We start from the raw sequence: 22666 nt of genomic DNA, 5'->3' as shown, positions 1-22666 counted from the left end.
TCCTACTTACAAAGCATGTAGAGGTCTGTAATTTTTATCATAGGTACACTTCAACTGTGAGAGACGGAATCTAAAACAAAAATCCAGAAAATCACATTGTATGATTTTTAAGTAATTAATTTGCATTTTATTGCATGACATAAGTATTTGATCACCTACCAACCAGTAAGAATTCCGGCTCTCACAGACCTGTTCGTTTTTCTTTAAGAAGCCCTCCTGGGCCTCCCGGGTGGCGCAGTGGTCTAGGGCACTGCATCGCAGCGCTAGCAGCGCCACCAGAGACTCTGGGTTCGCGCCCAGGCTCTGTCGCAGCCGGCCGCGACCAGGAGGTCCGTGGGGCGATGCACAATTGGTCTAGCGTCGTCCGGGTTAGGGAGGGTTTGGCCGGTAGGGATATCCTTGTCTCATCGCGCACCAGCGACTCCTGTGGAAGGCCGGGCGCAGTGCGTGCTAACCAAGGGAGCCAGGTGCACAGTGTTTCCTCCGACACATTGGTGCGGCTGGCTTCCGGGTTGGAGGCGCGCTGTGTTAAGAAGCAGTGCGGCTTGGTTGGGTTGTGTTTCGGAGGACGCATGGCTTTCGACCTTCGTCTCTCCCGAGCCCGTACGGGAGTTGTAGCGATGAAACAAGATAGTAATTACTAGCAATTGGATACCACGAAAGGGGGGAGAAAAGGGGGTAAAATAAAATATTTAAAAAAAGAAAAAAAAAGAGGCCCTCCTGTTCTCCACTCATTACCTGTATTAACTGCACCTGTTTGAACTCGTTACCTGTATAAAAGACACCTGTCCACACACTCAATCAGACTCCAACCTCTCCACAATGGCCAAGACCAGAGAGCTGTGTAAGGACATCAGGGATAAAATTGTAGACCTGCACAAGGCTGGGATGGGCTACAGTACAATAGGCAAGCAGTTTGGTGAGAAGGCAACAACTGTTGGCACAATTATTAGAAAATGGAAGAAGTTCAAGATGACGGTCAATCACCCTCGGTCTGGGGCTCCATGCAAGATCTCACCTCGTGGGGCATCTATGATCATGAGGAAGGTGAGGGATCAGCCCAGAACTACACGGCAGGACCTGGTCAATGACCTGAAGAGAGCTGGGACCACAGTCTCAAAGAAAACCATTAGTAACACACTACGCCGTCATGGATTAAAATCCTGCAGCGCACGCAAGGTACCCCTGCTCAAGCCAGCGCATGTCCAGGCCCGTCTGAAGTTTGCCAATGACCATCTGGATGATCCAGAGGAGGAATGGGAGAAGGTCATGTGGTCTGATGAGACAAAAATAGAGCTTTTTAGTCTAAACTCCACTCGCCGTGTTTGGAGGAAGAAGAATGATGAGTACAACCCCAAGAACACCATCCCAACCGTGAAGCATGGAGGTGGAAACATCATTCTTTGGGGATGCTTTTCTGCAAAGGGGACAGCACGACTGCACCGTATTGAGGGGAGGATGGATGGGGCCATGTATCGCGAGATCTTGGCCAACAACCTCCTTCCCTCAGTAAGAGCATTGAAGATGGGTCGTGGCTGGGTCTTCCAGCATGACAACGACCCGAAACACACAGCCAGGGCAACTAAGGAGTGGCTCCGTAAGAAGCATCTCAAGGTCCTGGAGTGGCCTAGCCAGTCTCCAGACCTGAACCCAATAGAAAATCTTTGGAGGGAGCTGAAAGTCCGTATTGCCCAGCGACAGCCCCGAAACCTGAAGGATCTGGAGAAGGTCTGTATGGAGGAGTGGGCCAAAATCCCTGCTGCAGTGTGTGCAAACCTGGTCAAGAACTACAGAAAACGTATGATCTCTGTAATCTCTGTAAAAGGTTTCTGTACCAAATATTAAGTTCTGCTTTTCTGATGTATCAAATACTTATGTCATGCAATAAAATGCAAATTAATTACTTAAAAATCATACAATGTGATTTTCTGGATTTTTGTTTTAGATTCCGTCTCTCACAGTTGAAGTGTACCTATGATAAAAATTACAGACCTCTACATGCTTTGTAAGGATGGATCAACAACATCGCAGTTACTCCATAATACTAACCTAATAGACAGAGTGAAAATAAGGAAGCTTGTACAGAATACAAATTTTCCAAAACATACATCCTGTTTGCAACAAGGCACTAAAGTAATACTGCAAAGGAACAATCTGAAACATTGCATCTAGTATTACAATGTTCAGGTCTTACCAGAACTAATGCACATTTACTTTAGTTAAACACTGTTACTTCCAGCATAAAGAACCACAAGTAGAAATATAAAAATATTAAAAAAACACGAGAGAGAGCATGCCACGCAGGAGTCTCCAATAACAGTGGTCACCACACATGTCAAATTGTCCAATGGCCCTCAACAGCTACAAGTGTACACAATCTGTAAATTCAATGGCAGATGGATTCAATCAATGTGCAGGTTGTGCAATGATATACCACCCAAAAATCATTGGCTTTCTTTGTTTGAGTTAATCTTAAGCCATATGTTCATCTGAAAACTTTTGCATTCTTGAAATAATTAGAAGTTTTATGTGGGGAAGTTTAATGATTTCGTGGTGGGCAGGATTTACTGAATGTTCAATGGTGGTCCAAGTGGTGCTTAATACGTTTCTATCAGCTTCCCTTTAGCTCTCAAAATACAGAAATCATCCCCGTTTGATCATACTTTTTGGAGAAATGTCCTCTGGTCTGAAACAAAAATAGAACTGTTTGGAAAGAATGACCATTGTTATGTTTGGAGGAATAAGGGGGAGGCTTGCAAGCCGAAGAACACCATCCCAACATTCTGTGTGTCACGCCCTGGCCATAGAGAGGCGTTTATTCTCTATTTTGGTTAGGCCAGGGTGTGACTAGGGTGGGCATTCTAGTTTCTTTATTTCTATGTTTTCTGTTTCTATGTTTTGGCCGGGTATGGTTCTCAATCAGGGACAGCTGTCTATCGTTGTCTCTGATTGGGAATCATACTTAGGCAGCCTGTTTTGCCACCTTTGTTGTGGGTAGTTGTCTGTGTTAGTGGCCTGTATAGCCCTAGTCAGCTTCACATTCGTTTTTGTTGTTTCTTGGTTTTGTTGGCGACATTTAAAATAAAAAAGAAATGTACGCTCACCACGCTGCACCTTGGTCCGGTCATTTCCCCGACAACGTTCGTGACACTGTGTTCAAAATGGTCAGACGAGGACACCAAAACCCTCATTACTCTTTGAACAGAAAATGAGGAGTTGTTTACAGGGAAACGGAATGCTGCAAAGATGGGCTGGGAGTAAGTGGGGGAAGAGGATGGAAGTCCATACTAACCACAACAAATGAAAATGTAACATACTAAGTAATAAGTTCTGGATTAGTAGTAGCACTATAGCAAATGTATGAAATATTGGTCAACAAGCTGGTGTGTAAGGAAATGGGTGTTTGCTTTGCATACCAGGGACCCGGGTTCGCTTCCCTGCCCCAAAAGTTCCCTAAAATATAATATTTGAGCGGTCATATTTTTGTTAATGTATGATTACTTAATGTAAAAATGCTTTGTAATTATTTACAGAACAATTGTTCAGAGGATGGGGCTGGAAGGAAAGCTGACATGTGGCCAGGCCTCAAAGAAGTGGGAGAATTTAAAGAAGTACAAGGTAGTAAACATTGGATGGGTCATGGAAATCAGTGTAATCGTAATAACTCATAGCTTTTGTTCTCCAATATTTTTGGTTCAATGAATACAATACTGAACCCAACTAAGATTTCCACAGTAAGTTACGTTTAAAATGTTATGCACGCTAACTTGAAAAATGCTCAAACAATATCATATTGACATTTTTTGGTTATTGACCCTGATGATAGGATTTGAAAAACCCTCCTACCGGAACAGACCAGGGAGAGGCCATAGTTGATAGAGCTGGAGGTGGTTCAAAGTAAAGCATGAGGCAATTGAGGTAGAGCAGCTCCCCGTCCCCCCAGGGAGATCCAAGCAAACCCTCCCCATGTCACCTCATCTACCCCAGTGCAGCACGACAAAGCAGCAGATGATGCAGACAGCCCAAGCACCTCAACCCCCAAGCGTGGAGCCAACAGAATGTACATCCTTATGGTTAGGGAGAGTGAAAGGGATGAGGCCAGGTTCACACGCCTGGAAGCACAAACAGAAGCTCATAGGTGTTCTCAACAAAATGGCAGATAAAATGTAATGCAATGTAGATTGTCATTAAGCATGGTTGTTATCTTAATTATTTTCTGTTGACAGTCCTGCAAGCGCACACACACACAATTGACTGCACACATATGAAATGTTAACAAAATATTATTTTATATATACACACACAAATGATAATAACATTGTTAAAAACACGTGTTATATTTTAAGTCTGCTTTCTGTGAATTCATGTTATGCAAAAGTCTCTGAAAATAAACTTGTTTTAGAGAAATTGTTTTACACCTTTTTTGAATGAGCCCCATGGTAATGCAAAAACTACAGCTTGATGAAAACAAATAACTTATGCAAACAAAACTTTAAAGCAGTGGTTGCTAGTTTGATCAGCAAAGGGCCGTTATGGGTACACGCTTTCATTCCTACCAGTCACAAGTCACATCTCTGATTCTACAACATTCTTGACTGGAGACTTTGAAGAGGGGAATCAGCCGTGTAACGGACTGGTTAGAAGGAAAGCTTGGAACCACACTGACCTTTTCCGAATAAGACTGGACACCACTACTTTAAAATGCAAACTACGGCTGGAAATAACAACTCAAAGTGAATTAGAACAAAGAGGTGAGTTAGACAGCTTGCTTGTAGTGGTGAGCCAGAAAGGGAGGAACTTGGACAAGTGCTGAAATACATGCTGCCAAGTTGTTTCTTTGGGCAGCCCCGCTTGCTTCATTTGGGCTCTGCCTTGGTGCTGGTTCGGCGTCCACAATGTCAATCTGCATCTCTGGGTCTGGTTCCTCAAGGTCCCCAACCCCCATGTAAATGTTGTGCAAAACTGCACAAGCACAGATAACCCTCGGCACAAAAGTTGTGGTGAACTTCCAAGGCTTTGAAGAAGATGCTCCTCCAACGCGTCTTCAACATCCCAAAGGTCCTCTCAATGATGCAACGTGCCTTTGAGTGCTGCTTGTAGTAGCGTTTCTGGACCACACCTTGCACGGGCTCCCGGAATGGGGTCATTATAGTGATGGGCTGTTGGATGCAGAGATAGCCTCCATCGCCTAAGAGGAAGTATCCTGTAGGTGGGTAAGTTCTCAGCATACACAGGGCTGTTCTTAAGGACACGTGTATCATGAACCGATCCAGGATAGCCCACAAAAATGTCAATGAAGCTCCCCTGGCTGTCACAGATAGCTTGAAGTTGAATGGAGTGCATCTGGGCCAGTGGGTGTCTTATTGCGCACATGAGATCCATCGATTGCTCCCACACACACACACACACACACACAATGAATGCCTGGCTCCGTGATAGCGTAGCAAAGCCCTGGCCAACAGCATCTAACTCCTCTGGTTTGGGCAACGAAATGCAGCGATGACAACTTCTGTGACCTTGTGCACTGCACAGATAACAGAGGTCAAATCAAATCAAATTTTATTTGTCACATACACATGGTTAGCAGATGTTAATGCGAGTGTAGCGAAATGCTTGTGCTTCTAGTTCCGACAATGCAGTAATAACCAACAAGTAATCTAACCTAACAATTCCACAACTACTACCTTATACACACAAGTGTAAAGGGATAAAGAATATGTACATAAAGATATATGAATGAGTGATGGTACAGAACGGCATAGGCAAGATGCAGTAGATGGTATAGTGTACAGTCTATACATATGAGATGAGTAATGTAGGGTATGTAAACATAAAGTGGCATAGTTTAAAGTGGCTAGTGATACATGTATTACATAAAGATGGCAAGATGCAGTAGATGATATAGAGTACAGTATATACATATACATATGAGATGAGTAATGTAGGGTATGTAAACATTATATTAAGTGGCATTGTTTAAAGTGGCTAGTGATACATTTTTACATAATTTCCATCAATTATTAAAGTGGCTGGAGTTGAGTCAGTATGTTGGCAGCGGCCACTAAATGTTAGTGGTGGCTGTTTAACAGTCTGATGGCCTTGAGATAGAAGCTGTTTTTCAGTCTCTCGGTCCCTGCTTTGATGCACCTGTACTGACCTCGCGTTCTGGATGATAGCGGGGTGAACAGGCAGTGGCTCGGGTGGTTGTTGTCCTTGATGATCTTTATGGCCTTCCTGTGACATCGGGTGGTGTAGGTGTCCTGGAGGGCAGGTAGTTTGCCCCCGGTGATGCATTGTGCAGACCTCACTACCCTCTGGAGAGCCTTACGGTTGTGGGCGGAGCAGTTGCCGTACCAGGCGGTGATACAGCCCGACAGGATGCTCTCGATTGTGCATCTGTAGAAGTTTGTGAGTGCTTTTGGTGACAAGCCGAATTTCTACAGCCTCTTGAGGTTGAAGAGGCACTGCTGCACCTTCTTCTTCGGCACATTGAAGGCACAGGAGACAACAGCCCGTGTGCCAACCAATAGACCATTTTTTATTTTTTTTAACCTTTATTTAACTAGGTAAGTTAGTTAAGAACATATTCTTATTTTTAATGACAGCCTAGGAACAGTGGGTTAACTGCCTTGTTCAGGGGCAGAACAACATATTTTTTATTTTATTTTTATTTTTACCTTGTCAGCTCGGGGATAAGATCTTGCAACCTTTCGGTTACAAGTCCAACGCTCTAACCACTAGGCTTCCTGCCGCCCCATAATGAGAACCTCAGGGTGACAACCCCAGCCGTGCTGTTTGTGGACATCAAGGTGACTCAACTATGTTCATGGCCTCTCTAGACAAACGGGAATCACAGTTCATGTCTTTCTGCAAGTCAAGGTAGATCTGAAGAAGTGGCATAATGATGTTCATTGTGGCGTAGTGCACCAAGGGGACTCTCTGTAGAAAACAAACAATGGAAATGTTAAATTAGTAATCTTTTGAAATAAAAACAAGTGGCTCATACTTATGGTGCTTTCTTGACAACTGGGTACTCTGAAAAATACGAGGTCAAATCATGACGTTACTAATCTTCAGGTTGGAAAGTCGGAACTCTAGAACGAGGCCCGACTTGGCGATTTTCCCCAGTCTGAGTTATTGTTTTTTTCAAAGTGGTCTTGAACGCACATACTGTAGTTCCCAGTTGTTTAAACACAGGCGCTACTGCCAACATGTGTATCTACTGTAAACATATTTAAAGCACTGCCCTCTTCATATGAACAAAGTGTTTCAAGCTAATTTGACTTTGATATACATTTCAAAGCCATATAAATTTTGATTTCAAAGCCATATAAATTTTGTCGCGTAAACACTGCAGTTAACAGAGGGTGCTAACGTTGCTAACTTGGCTAACTTTCCCTGACAGCACATTTATACATTATAATTTTCAATTTACCTGATATGTTCGGTTGGCAAGCATTCTAAGTCTGCAGATGCATTGTCTTCTGGCCAAGATAAGGAAGGCTATCGTTATTGACTGTACCGCATATAAAGCACACACAAACAACAGCTACCGGTGTTTCCATGATGACTGACAACACAACCATGGAACAAACGACCAACGAATTTCCGGCCAAGGGTGGTCCATTTAAAAATCATTCCTTCCTCCCTTGCCCTGCAAGTTTATACTCTTCATGACGTCATGATACGTCATCAGAAGAGTCCACTTAATTTAAGGGCTGAGGGGCTAGGGTGTGTCTTTTAAGTGTTTGGACCGCAGCCAGTGGCTTTATGCTCTTAAAGGCAGGTGTTTCAGCCTAGCTCAGTTTCTGTGGTGGTGGGGCAGTCAGCAGAAAATAGGAGCATTGCTCCATGATTGGCTCAGCATTGCACCTGGATTGTCTCAGTGTTCTGTCACTAATGGGGACACTACATCACCCGCCTTTAGTAAGGGTAGACATCAAGAATGTGAGCCCTTTGGGTACTGCCATAGACTTAGATTAGAAGTGCAAGGTCATTGGCCTTGGTCATTGGCCACAGATAAAATTACGTCAAATCACGTTATATCTACAGTAGCGTTGATAGGACTGATGAGGCTGAATGAACTGTTTTACTACCAGACAAGTCTCTGCTGAAAGCCAGGTTTGGCAGTGGTAAGATGTTGGGACTCTGCTGTTGTGACAGCTTTATGTGGGCCATAACAGTTTGTGGGCACTGTTTGTCACTGTTATTGTGCAATTATTGTATTATTTTGTGTTGTGTTGTGTTGTGTAGTGGCTTTGCTTGCATGCATCCCACTTTTTTTTTTTGCCCCACCAAGATTTACATGCTAAAATCGCCACTGAACGGGAAGCATAGAAATAGCACACATAGAACAGTTCTACCGCTTCATAAACTTGCTTTCAATGAGAAAGGCAGACCTACAGCATAACTTACTATAATGGCTGGGCTAAAACGGTGTGCTTTAAACCATCAAAATATGTCAAACATTCAAGTAAACACTTTTATTGCAAACAAAACCAACTTTTCCTTTATGGACAACAGATCCATGTGAAATGTGGCAAAATACAATAATATAATTCTGCCTCTTTTCCCTCAAATATCTCAAGTTTCAATGGAATTTTTTAAAATTTTATCTCATTTTATTTGGTCTACTGCTGAACTACCAACCATAGTAGCTTTAACAGTGGTAATATCAACAATTCTCTCTTCATATAACACATCCCATGTTTTCTCCTTCTTGTGGCTGCTGGATCCAATTAGGTTCTGGCTGCTTCTATAAGGTCAAGTTTCAACAAAAATTGGCCAGTTAATTGAACTCAGAGCCAAATATTGAGAGAGTTCGGCCAGGTTTCAGAACGAACGCCATGTTAGCGCCTTTATTCTTGAAATGTTGGTGATTTAACAATACTAGAGCGCCTCCGACAATTCCTGAATGAAATTACCTGCTGTAAACAAGCAAAACAGAGCAGCGAGTTTAACAGTTGTTTTTATTGATTAGCATTCTGGATAATTTGTATCCAATTCTGTACCGTGTTGTGGTGTCAACAAATTGTATATCTACTTTTGGACATCTTCATAGCTTTTGAAAACTATCAGTAATAAAGAGAACAACGTGGAAGCGTCAATTATCACAACGGCTATGGAGGAGAACGTGGCACTCTTGAAACGTTCAGACAGAAACTGCATTGCCCCAAATCTCTCTATATATGACTCTGCTTGAACTGAATATGATCAGCTGTGGCAATTAAGAAATATGGATATAAATACTACGAGTAGGCCTAGGGAAGGGTGGGGTAAGTTGAGCCACCCTTGTTTATAGGAAACACTAAATGTATCAATTGAACAAATATTTGATGGAGTGATGCGGAATGTAAAAAATGTCTCAACTCACCCCACTTTTATATCACTACTGTTACACCAGAACCTGTACTACTACAGCAACAGCTTCTATAATAAAAGACAGAACTGCATTTCAAACAGACATCAGTTATGTTTCACAGGAGTTAAAGCAGGGCTAAAAGAGTAGAGTCTTTATTATCCCGAGTGCAATTCATTTTGCAGCATGTAATGAAAAACACAATAAACACATGACAATAAATATACACAAAAACAAAGGATGAAGGAGAGTGTAGACCTGTTAGTTTTAACCTTAGGGAGCGTGTATCTGCGCTCTGAGGGAAGCATCGTATATTAATCAAATAAGGGATGCTGGGACTCCCTCAGAACGGACTGAGCCTTGCGTATGACTCGTGTCTGATACAGGTGAGAAAGCTCAGTTAAGCTCATACCAACGATCCTGCTACTTTGTTTCACAATGTTACCCAGCCTGTTCTTGCCCTTTAAATGAAGATTACCAAAACATCAAAGCATATTGAATGTTAAAACGGATTCATTTAATAATCTGTAAAAGATGGTCATCAGCTTCCTTGAAACTGCAGAGTTTCCTCAGGAAGAGCAGGCGCTGATTTCTCTTTGCACAGATAGCATCCACATTGGCCTCAACTCAGTTTGCTGTCAAGGAAAGTGTCAAGGTATTTGTAATGATCAACAATCTCCTCTAGCTCAACATCAATCAGAGTCTGCATTGGGGATTTTCCTATGAGAAAAAATACACATATCATTGGTTTTATTGACATTAACCCTTTACACTCGTGGGAATTAACCTACCATAAATGGATAGGGCTAAATGTAAATGTTTCTTACAAAAGAAATATGAAAAGCAAAACCATGGTAGCAACTGAAAGTGAACAGTTTGGAGATTATGGAAAAATAATTATACTAAAGGTGAGGACAAAACAGTTAATCTGATAAAATGCTGAATCCAAACATTACACTATTGATTTTATGTGCATTTTACATTTACTGTACTTTTTGCCATATTTGTTGATAATAAAATCTGAAAATACTCTGGATACAATCAGTAACATGATAAGAATATTCATGAAAAATATGGGGTAGGTGCAACATAAGCAAAAAAAATGACAATGGTTTGAGTGAGAGGTCTAACTGGTGTCTCCAAGTGGCCACACACCTCTTCAAGGTGTGGACAGTTCCTACGTAATTTCAATGCATTTTTATGACAATTTTTTGTTGTTGAACTATAAAGTGCTATTTTGAGCTCTCCTAGTTGTGCTGTTGAGGAACTAAAGCAATCAGACTTGTAGTTGTTTTGAACACAGCCCTACATCTCCGCCATCACACAATTACTGTTGTTGTTTACGTATTCCAAAAACTATCCATTATAAATCCCAATCTGGTCAGATTTTTATTTATTTATTTTATTTTATTTAACCTTTATTTAACCAGGTAGGCAAATTGAGAACACGTTCTCATTTACAATTGCGACCTGGCCAAGATAAAGCAAAGCAGTTCGACACATACAACAACACATAGTTACACATGGAGTAAAACAAACATATAGTCAATAATACAGTGAAAAAAAATAAGTCTATATACAATGTGAGCAAGTGAGGTGAGATAAGGGAGGTGAAGGCAAACAAATATATGTATAAATAAATAAAAATATAAAAGGCCATGGAGGCGAAGTGAGTACAACACAGCAAGTAAAATAAAAACTAAAAAAACACTGGAATGGTTGGTTTGCAGTGGAAGAAAGTGCAAAGTAGAGACAGAAATAATGGGGTGCAAAGGAGCAAAATAAATTAATAAATAAATACAGTAGGTAAAGAGGTAGTTGTTTGGGCTAAATTGTAGATGGGTTATGTACAGGTGCAGTAATCTATGAGCTGCTCTGACAGCTGGTGCTTAAAGCTAGTGAGGGAGATAGGTGTTTCCAGTTTCAGAGATTTTTGTAGTTCGTTCCAGTCATTGGCAGCAGAGAACTGGAAGGAGAGGCGTCCAAAGGAAGAATTGGTTTTGGGGGTGACTAGAGAGATATACCTGCTGGAGCGCGTGCTACAGGTAGGTGCTGCTATGGTGACCAGCGAGCTGAGATAAGGGGGGACTTTACCTAGCAGGGTCTTGTAGATGACCTGGAACCAGTGGGTTTGGCGACGAGTATGAAGCGAGGGCCAGCCAACGAGAGTGTACAGGTCGCAGTGGTGGGTAGTATATGGGGCTTTGGTGACAAAACGGATGGCACTGTGATAGACTGCATCCAATTTATTGAGTAGGGTTTTGGAGGCTATTTTGTAAATGACATCACCGAAGTCGAGGATTGGTAGGATGGTCAGTTTTACAAGGGTATGTTTGGCAGCATGAGTAAAGGATGCTTTGTTGCGGAATAGGAAGCCAATTCTAGATTTGACTTTGGATTGGAGATGTTTGATGTGAGTCTGGAAGGAGAGTTTACAGTCTAACCAGACACCTAGGTATTTGTAGTTGTCCACATATTCTAAGTCAGAGCCGTCCAAAGTAGTGATGTTGGACAGGCGGGCAGGAGCAGGCAGCGATCGGTTGAAGAGCATGCATTTGGTTTTACTTGTATTTAAGAGCAGTTGGAGGCCACGGAAGGAGAGTTGTATGGCATTGAAGCTCGCCTGGAGGGTTGTTAACACAGTGTCAAAAGAAGGGCCAGAAGTATACAGAATAGTGTCGTCTGCGTAGAGGTGGATCAGAGAATCACCAGCAGCAAGAGCGACATCATTGATGTAAACAGAGAAGAGAGTCGGTCCAAGAATTGAACCCTGTGGCACCCCCATAGAGACTGCCAGAGGCCCGGACAACAGACCCTCCGATTTGACACACTGAACTCGATCAGAGAAGTAGTTGGTGAACCAGGCGAGGCAATCATTAGAGAAACCAAGGCTGTCGAGTCTGCCAATGAGGATGTGGTGATTGACAGAGTCAAAGGCCTTGGCCAGGTCAATGAATACGGCTGCACAGTATTGTTTCCTATCGATGGCGGTTACGATATCGTTTATGACCTTGAGCGTGGCTGAGGTGCACCCATGACCAGCTCTGAAACCAGATTGCATAGCGGAGAAGGTGTGGTGGGATTCGAAATGGTCGGTAATCTGTTTGTTGACTTGGCTTTCGAAGACCTTAGAAAGGCAGGGTAGGATAGATATAGGTCTGTAGCAGTTAGGGTCAAGGGTGTCCCCCCCTTTGAAGAGGGGGATAACCGCAGCTGCTTTCCAATCTTTGGGGATCTCAGACGACACGAAAGAGAGGTTGAAGAGGCTAGTAATAGGGGTGGCAACAATTTCAGCAGATAGTTTTAGAAAGAAAGGGTCCAGATTATCTAGCCCGGCTGATTTGTAAGGGTCCAGATTTTGCAGCTCATTTAGAACATCAGCTGACTGTATTTGGGAGAAAGAGAAATGGGGAAGGCTTGGGCGAGTAGCAGAGGGGAGGGCAGTGCTGTTGTCCGGGGTAGGGGTAGCCAGGTGGAAAGCATGGCCAGCCGTAGAAAAATGCTTATTGAAATTCTCAATTATAGTGGATTTGTCGGTGGTGACAGTGTTTCCTATCTTCAGAGCGGTTGGAAGCTGGGAGGAGGTGTTCTTATTCTCCATGGACTTTACGGTGTCCCAGAACTTTTTTGAATTTGTGTTGCAGGAAGCAAATTTCTGCTTGAAAAAGCTAGCCTTGGCTGTTCTAACTGCCTGTATATATTGGTTTCTGGCTTCCCTGAAAAGTTGCATATCACGGGGGCTGTTCGATGCTAATGCAGAACGCCATAGGATGTTTTTCTGTTGGTTAAGGGCAGTCAGGTCAGGAGAGAACCAAGGGCTATATCTGTTCCTGGTTCTAAATTTCTTGAATGGGGCATGCTTATTCAAGATGGTGAGGAAGGCATTTTTAAAAAATGACCAGGCATCCTCTACTGACGGGATGAGATCAATATCCTTCCAGGATACCCCGGCCAGGTCGATTAGAAAGGCCTGCTCGCTGAAGTGTTTCAGGGAGCGTTTGACAGTGATGAGTGGAGGTCGTTTGACCGCTGACCCATTACGGATGCAGGCAATGAGGCAGTGATCGCTGAGATCTTGGTTGAAAACAGCAGAGGTGTATTTGGAGGGCAAGTTTGTTAGGATGATATCTATGAGGGTACCCGTGTTTACGGAATTGGGGTGGTACCTGGTAGGTTCATTGATAATTTGTGTGAGATTGAGGGCATCAAGCTTAGATTGTAGGGTGGCTGGGGTGTTGAGCATGTTCAAATTTAGGTCGCCTAGCAGCACGAGCTCTGAAGATAGATGGGGGGCAATCAGTTCACATATAGTGTCCAGAGCACAGCTGGGGGCAGAGGGTGGTCTATAGCAGGCGGCAACGGTGAGAGACTTGTTTTTAGAGAGGTGGATTTTTAAAAGTAGAAGTTCAAATTGTTTGGGAACAGACCTGGATAGTATAACAGAACTCTGCAGGCAGTCTTTGCAGTAGATTGCAACACCGCCCCCTTTGGCCGTTCTATCTTGTCTGAAAATCTTGTAATTGGGGATGAAAATGTCTGAATTTTTGGTGGTCTTTCTAAGCCAGGATTCAGACACGGCTAAAACATCCGGGTTGGCAGAGTGTGCTAAAGCAGTGAACAAAACAAACTTAGGGAGGAGGCTTCTAATGTTAACATGCATGAAGCCAAGGCTATTACGGTTACAGAAGTCATCAAAAGAGAGCGCCTGGGGAATAGGAGTGGAGCCAGGTACTGCAGGGCCTGGATTCACCTCTACATCACCAGAGGAACAGAGGAGGAGTAGGATAAGGGTACGGCTAAAAGCTATGAGAATTGGTCGCCTAGAGCTACTAGAGCAGAGAGTAAAAGGAGGTTTCTGGGGGCGATAAAATAGTTTAAAGGAATAATGTACAGACAAAGGTATGGTAGGATGTGAATACAGTGGAGGTAAACCTAGGTATTGAGTGATGATGAGAGAGATATTGTCTCTAGAAACATCATTGAAACCAGGTGATGTCATCGCATATGTGGGTGGTGGAACTGAGAGGTTGGATATGGTATAGAGAGCAGGGCTAGAATCTCTACAGTGAAATAAGCCAATAAACACTAACCAGAACAGCAATGGACAAGGCATATTTACATTAAGGAGAGGCATGCTAATCGAGTGATCAATAAGGGTCCAGTGAGTAGAGGTTGGTTGGGGTCGTGGCGATCCAGACAGCTGGCCGGGTATATGGCTATCGGTAGCAGCATAGGATGGAGGTCTGTTTGTAGATACCTCGTGCGTTTCCGTCGGTAGGTTAGTGGGGTTCCGTGTAGTGGGGTTCCGTGTGGTAGAGGGGATCAATCCAAATTGGCAAAATAGATATAGTGACCCAAGGAAAAAATAAAATAAATAAATAATAATAATAATAATAGTTGTCCGATATACTTGTTCAAATAGCAGCCGATAAGACAGCTAACGATTAGCGGGCCTCAGATGAGCGTTCAGGTAACGTCGGGACGGAGGTGCCAGTTCGATAAATCCCTCGGGCAGATAACGTCGGCAGTCAGTCGCGGCAGTCAGTCGTGAAGGCCCGGTGGGGTTCCGTATCTGCAGCAGCAACAAAAGAAACGGGTCCGGATGGTGATGGAACTCCTCAGCTGGCTAGCTCCAGAATGATTTGAGTTTGCTCCGGGGTCGACGTAAGCCAATAGTCACACGGTTTGCAGCTAGCTAGCTGCGAAATCAAGGTGCAAGTGTCCAGAGCCTGCGGCTGGAATCCGGGGAAACTGAGAGAAAAAGAGTCCCGGAATGCTCCGGTCCGAGTCGCGTTGCACAAAAGTGCCGGTAGATTATCGAGCTAAAGGAATAGCTGATGACCACTAAACGTGGGCAGCTGAAACACCAACGCTAGCCAGCAAACCGGCTAATTTCGGGGCAGCTACAGATTAGCTTCTGGCTAGCTATCGGAGTAGCTTCTGGTTAGCTTTCAGGCTAGCTTCTGAATTAGCCCCTGGCTAGCTTCCACGATGGATTTTCAGATTGAGGTAAATAATACTTTTTGTAATTGGTGAAGCGGGTTGCAGGAAAGCTTTTGCAGGAAAGCTTTTGTAGTTGAGTTCTTGGATAATAAAATAAATAAAAGATATGCGAAGAAAGGTGTAAATATATATATATACAGGACACGACAATACGGAACAGAAAAAGACGTCTGAACTGCTAAGCCACCTTGGAACAAATGTTTTTTAATTTGAAAGCATGTTCCACTGCCAACATGGATAGCTTAGGTATGAAATACAATCTTACAGTTTTAGGCGTTCACAAAGCAATTCAGAGAAGCAGATCGTAACTTTGGTGCGCATAGAATAGTCACGAGTACATTCAGATGTGTGTTCCCCGCTAAATTTCTTCATAATATGACAAACATAGGCTCATTCTATTCAGAACGACCCAGAGTATGACACCATGTCATCTCGTAACTGTACATCAAGCATAGTTATCATAAACTTTGACACTGTATATAACATGGGTTTTATGATATGAAAATGTGAAGTGCACATTTGGTGTTTGGTTTGCTTGTATGACATCAAAGCGGTATTTATTATAATCCTCAATCTCATCTTTCAAAATGCATAGTCCTCTTTATTTACAGCATTTCCCTCACTCAGACAACAAAAAATGTCAAAAAGTTGCTCAAATAGTGGGAGGGATGTGGGCAAATTCTTGTCTCACACAGTGTGCAAATTCAGAACCGCTGTCACGGCTGAGATCCTTTGAACATGTAACTTTGGATAGCCATGCTAGATTTGGCCTCATGTCGGTGCTAGCAAGCAAGCAGATATCAACAGTCAATACAGTCAAAAAAACTGGTTTTGCTTTGTCAGTATCTGGTATTGTATGTAGATTGACGAGGGGGAAAAACAATTTAATCCATTTTAGAATGGCAGTAATGTATCAAAATGTGGAAAAATTCAAGGGGTCTGAATACTTTCCGAATGCACTGTAGTTATGAAGAGTGATGGTTGTATCTTCCCCACCTCTCCCGACTGTAACGGCTGTCGTCTTCCTCGTCTGAGGAGGATAAGTTAGAAGGATCGGAGGACCAATGCGCAGCGTGGTAATTGTTCATCTTACTTTAATAAAGGTGAACACTCAAAATACAAAACAACAAAAGTGACAACCGAAACAGTTCTATCTGGTGCAGACACACAAAGACTGAAAACAACCACCCACAAAACCCAACACAAAACAGGCTACCTAAATATGGTTCCCAATCAGAGACAACACAAAACACCTGCCTCTGATTGAGAACCATATCAGGCCAAACAGAGAAATAGAAAACATAGAAATACAAACATAGACTGCCCACCCCAACTCACGCCCTGACCAACTAAATAAAGACAAAACAAAGGAAATAAGGTCAGAAACGTGACACCGACACAATAAACAAACTGCAATGGGTCTAACCGGTCCTGAAACTTGGCCATAATCTCACCCCTAACAATATGTTCAAAGGCTTCCCAGGACATACATATAAAAGCGCACAAGACATGCATGTCCTCACTGTATCTCCCTTCGGTGCACTCTGCCTAATTCTGCTGAACATGTTCAAGTGGAGGTAGAGGTGACAAGTAATGAGAGGGTGTCAGGGAACTGACACACCTTCAACAGAGTCACCCCCAACCAGCAGCCAATCATATTATCTACAGAGCCAGTCACCCACGGTCATCAACCAATCACTGTACACCAACAGACCTGGATAGCATTCAGGCAGTGCAGTGACACTCGTCTGTTCACACTAAAGCTTGTTGGTTTTAGCAGTATGCACATACACTATTATTATAGTGTACCAGCTCAACTTGAGTAGTCTCCTATCTGGGCACATTGGCCTCCCTCTGCACCCAGGAAACAAGTGCAGGCATAGGGCCTTTCTCTTTTTAGTGCATAGCTTCCTGCCCACCTCGCTCAAGTGTTTATGCTAGCAAAGATTAGAGGGAAGAGGGTGCTTACCTGGCGGCTTGTCTGATTGTCTGCTGTGACACTGCCAAACACAATACAGAGACAAGAGTTCCTTGTAGAGTGATAGTCCCTGGCTGTGAAATATTGGATTAACACTGAAACACAGTAGTTGATAATTCACTGAGGTGGAATACTCCCTATTTTCCACCCACTGAGGCATTTTAATGTGAATTTACTCTCAAATGTACAACATACTTTGATGTTTTTTTAACATACAATGCTTTCAGAAAGTATTCAGACCCCTTCACTTTTTCAGCATTTTGTTACGTTACAGACTTATTCAAAAATGGATTAAATACTTTTCCCCCCTCATCATTCTACACACAATACCCCATAATGACAAAGCGTAAAAAGTTTTTTGCGAAATTGAGCTCAGGTGCATCCTGTTTTCATTGATCATCCTTGAGATGTTTCTACAACTCGATTGGAGTCCACCTGTGGTAAATTCAATTGATTGGACATGATTTGAAAAGATGCACACCTGTCTATACTGTATAAGGTCCCACAGTTGACAGTGCATGTCAGAGCAAAAACCAGGCCATGAGGTCGAAGGAATTGTCTGGTCATCACCTGGCCAATGCCATCCCTACGGTGAAGTATGGTGGTGGCAGCATCATGCTGTGGGGATGTTTTTCAGCGTCAGGAACTGGGAGACTAGTCAGGATCAAGGGAAAGATGAACAGAGCAAAGTACAGAGAGATCCTTGATGAAAACCTGCTCCAAAGTGCTCAGAAACTCAGATTGGGGCAAAGGTTCACCTTCCAACAGGACAACGACCCTAAGCACACAGCCAAGACAACGCAGGAGTGGCTTCGGGACAAATCTCTGAATGTCCTTGAGTGGCCCAGCCAGAGCCCAGACTTGAACCCGATCAAACATCTCTGGAGAGACCTGAAAATAGGTGTGCAGCAACGCTCCCCATCCAACCTGATAGATCTTGAGAGGATCTGCAGAGAAGAATGGGAGAAACTCCCCAAATACAGGTGTGCCAAGCTTGTAGTGTCATACATAAGAAGACTCAAGGCTGTCATTGCTGCCAAAGGTGCTTCAACAAAGTACTGAGTAAAGGGTCTGAATACTTATGTAAATGTGATATTTCCGTTTTTTGGTTTTTAGAAATGTGCTAAAATGTCTAAAAACCAGTTTTTGCTTTGCTGTTATGGGATATTGTTTGTAGATTGATGAGGATATTTAAAATAAAATAGAAATGAAAATAAAAAGTGAAGGGGTCAGAATACTTTCTGAATGCACTGTATTCTCATCAATCATTTTGTCCAAGCAAAAGCTTAGAATAATCATCTTTGTGAACTTTCCACGCCAGTTAGGATGTTTTTGACACTTTTTCTTTCAACACATTCACTTACACATCCTCCCCAGCTAGGTGTCCATCATGCAGTGTACTACTTATTATGCTCAATGTTGGGGAAGCCACTCTAAACATATAGTTTACCAAGCTACCAATTACTTCACACTGGAAGAAGTTAAACTACACTAAAGCAACCCTTAAAGTCCCATTGCAGTCAAAAACTGTGTGGTTGATATTTTTACACTATGAGGTTGGAATAATACTGTGAAATTGTGAATATGATGATGATGCCCTTTTAGTGAAAGAGCTTTTTGAAAAGACTGCCTCAAATATCAACCTGTTTTGGTGGGATGGAGTTTTGGCTGCCTGGTGACATCAATGGCCGGTAAATTAGTCAATAGACCAATACGAAAGAGAGTTCCAAACCTCTCTGCCAATAACAGCTAGGTTTCTGTTTTCCCCTCCCCACTCAAACCACTACCAGACAGTTCTAGTGAGTTTAGAAATGTCAAAGTTCACTGAATGGCAGCCAAAGTATATTAACACTGAAAGATCCTTCTCAGAATAGTTGGAAACACTTTATTTTAAGGGGTCCTTATTACACTGTAATTGCATATGTAATTACACTGTAACAAGTATTGTAATTCATCGTGATAATTCATAGTAACACTGTACTAGCAACATGTAACTGGTGGTAATTGCAGTCTGTATTTACAAAGGTGTAACAACGAATGCCTATTATCATGCTTTATAAATGCACTTATTTATTCAAGTAATGGTTGAAGAACATTCTCACTTTTGGATGGGATGCATTGGTGCACTTATTTATTTAATTAAGGCATCATGTCAAGATCTGCCCACCTTCGCAACCCGTTCGAAATAACGATGACCTTGAACATGCCCACAATTTGTGTTGACACTGACATCATAGAGACAGTGTGCAAAGAACCGGGATCGAGTAGAAGGTTTTGTGCAAAATCCAAACATAAGAGAAAACGTCCACACAGGCGAGAGAAGGTTGGTTTTCATGCAATCTGTTTAGCTTTTTTCCCCCAGCTCCTCGCAGTTGCCGGGCTAGAATGGGCCTCCAGCCAGGACGGATGGTGCCGGCTCAGCGCTCGTGGTCTCCAGTATACCTTCGTGGACCAGGATATCCTGCACCGGCTCTGCGTACTGCGTCTAAGGTGCGTCTGCATAGCCCAGTGCGTCCTGTGTTAGCGCCCCGCACTTGCCGGGCTCAAGTGAGCATCCAGCCAGGACGCATTGTGTCAGCTCTACACTGCAGATCTCCAGTGCGCCTCCACAGTCCAGTACGTCCTGTGCCTCCTCTCCGCACTAGCCCTGAGGTGCGTGTCCCCAGCCCGGTACCACCAGTTCCGGCACCACGCACCAGGCCTCCAGTGTGCCTGCAGAGTCCAGTACGTCCTGTTCCTCCTCCCCGCACTCGCCTTGAGGTGCATGTCCTCAGCCCGGTACCACCAGTTCCGGCACCACGCATCAGGCTTCCAGTGCGCTTCTACAGTCCAGAGCTTCCGGCGACAGTACCCAGTCCAGAGCTTCCGGCGACAGTACCCAGTCCAGAGCTTCCGGCGACAGTACCCAGTCCAGAGCTTCCGGCGACAGTACCCAGTCCAGAGCTTCCGGCGACAGTACCCAGTCCGGAACCTCCAACGACGGACCACAGTCCGGAACCTCCAACGACGGGCCACAGTCCGGAACCTCCAACGACGGGCCACAGTCCGGAACCTCCAATGACGGGCCACAGTCCGGAACCTCCAATGACGGGCCACAGTCCGGAATCTCCGGCGACGGGCCACAGTCCGGAGCCTCCGGCGACGATCCCCAGTCCGGAGCTTCCGGCGACGATCCCCAGTCCGGGGCCTCCGGCGACGATCCCCAGTCCGGGGCCTCCGGCGACGATCCCCAGCCCGAGGCCTCCGGCGACGATCCCCAGCCCGGGGCCTCCGGCGAGGGTCCCCAGCCCGGGGTCTCCGGCGACGGTCCCCAGCCCGGGGTCTCCGGCGACGGTCCCCAGCCCGGAGCCTCCAGCGATGAGCCACGGTTCAGCTCTACAAAGGCGGAGGGACCAGTGTAAAGATGGGGGAGCGGCGTCCAGAACCAGAGCCGCCACCGAGGGTAGATGCCCACCCGGACCCTCCCCTATAAGTTCAGGTTGGCGGTCGGGAGTCCGCACCTTTGGGGGGGGGGGGTACTGTCACGCCCTGACCTTAGTTATCTATGTTTTCCGTTTTATTTTGGTCAGGTCAGGGTGTGACGAGGGTGGGTATGCGTGTTTGGCTTGTCTAGGGTTTTTGTAGATCTATGGGGTTTTTGTAAGTCTAGGTAATTGTAGGTCTATGGTGGCCTGAATTGGTTCCCAATCAGAGGCAGCTGTTTATCGTTGTCTGATTGGGGATCCTATTTAGGTTGCCATTTTCCGTGACAGAATGGGGGATTTTTTGTTTTGTTTTTGTACTTTATTTTTTATTAGTTATAATTCATCAAGAGATTTTTATTGCCTGAATGTTTAATAAATGTTTTGATATTAATAGTATTAGCAAATCCTATATTTTTTATATACAGATGTGGATTGCTGCAACTCACTTAGTTCATACTATACATTCATTTCCTCTTCCATTTTAAATGTATTGCATGGAAAAGATCATGTGTAACAATGTTTAGGTAACCTTACTTTTACTTCTACTCTTAGTACTTTTTAAATCAGATACTTTTTACTTTTACTTGAGTATTTTTTTACACCAGTGGAGTGTGCAAAGCTGTCATCAAGGCTAAGGGTGGCTACTTTGAAGAATCTCAAATATAAAATATATTTAGATTTGTTTAACATTTTTTTGGTTACTACATGATTCCATATATGTTATTTCATAGTTTTGACATCTTCACTATTATTCTACAATGTAGAAAATAGTAAAAAATTAAGAAAAACCATTGAATGAGTAGGTATGTCCAAACTTTTGACTGGTACTGTATATATTTTTTCAGGATTTGGCCTAGGCTAAAGGATACAAAGCAGAAAGACAACCCAAAAATATTTGAATCCTAAAATTGTCTGTCTGACCACCACTCCCAATCACAGAATGAAAAATGCAGAGGTCATCACACAGGAATGCAGCCCTCTACATGCAATTACATGCAATTACACTGTAATAAGAACCCCTTAAAATGAAGTGAGACCTTTTCAGAATATTTTGATACCTCAATGACTTTTCAGCTCCCCAATCAAATTAGATCACTGGTATGTGACCTACCCTAGAATCTATACAGTTGCCCCAGGTATGCACTGATTATATAAAAGCAGTTGTCATGAAGCAGATACATGGGTGCGGACTCACCGGACAGAAATCCACATGAATAGCACTCCTCTTACATTTACATTTAAGTCATTTAGCAGACGCTCTTATCCAGAGCGACTTACAAATTGGTGCATTCACCTTATGATATCAAGTGGAACAACCACTTTACAATAGTACATTCACTATTTAGTTCATGCCCTCCCTGCAAACATAATTTATTACGTAGAGGAGAGAGAGTCATTTTAGCAAACAAAGTGATCACTACTACGGTCCATTCCCACCACCCTTCCTTTTTTATTTTACATTTTTATTTAACCTTTATTTAACTAGGCAAGTCATATTGGTGTATCTATTGGAAACCAAAATGGAAAACATTGCTTTGATTTTTAATTTTAAGCGCTGTAATCCCAAACAAGTAGAAGTCTTGTGAATGTCATTGAATTTGAGCCAAAGGCTGCATCTGGACATTTTCCAAATGTCTCCCATTGGAATGGAGTTTTCGAACAAAACGCTCGCATTGATTGTTCTCAAATCCACATATTTCTCTCCTTAGAGATGCGTGTGTATCCACGCGAGGAATGTATTTAATATGCAATGAAATACTTTAAAACTATACTTTTCATTACAGAAGCCCGGTGTTGTGAATGAGTGGAGTGAATGGTCATGACAACAGGAGTTAAGGGTTGTCATGGGGGTGGCCTTAAACA

The sequence above is a fragment of the Salvelinus alpinus genome, chromosome 16, assembly GCF_045679555.1.
Source record: "Salvelinus alpinus chromosome 16, SLU_Salpinus.1, whole genome shotgun sequence".
Taxonomy (NCBI): Eukaryota; Metazoa; Chordata; class Actinopteri; order Salmoniformes; family Salmonidae; genus Salvelinus; species Salvelinus alpinus.
The sequence above is the reverse complement of the archived record's forward strand: the minus strand, read 5'-3'. Positions refer to the sequence as shown.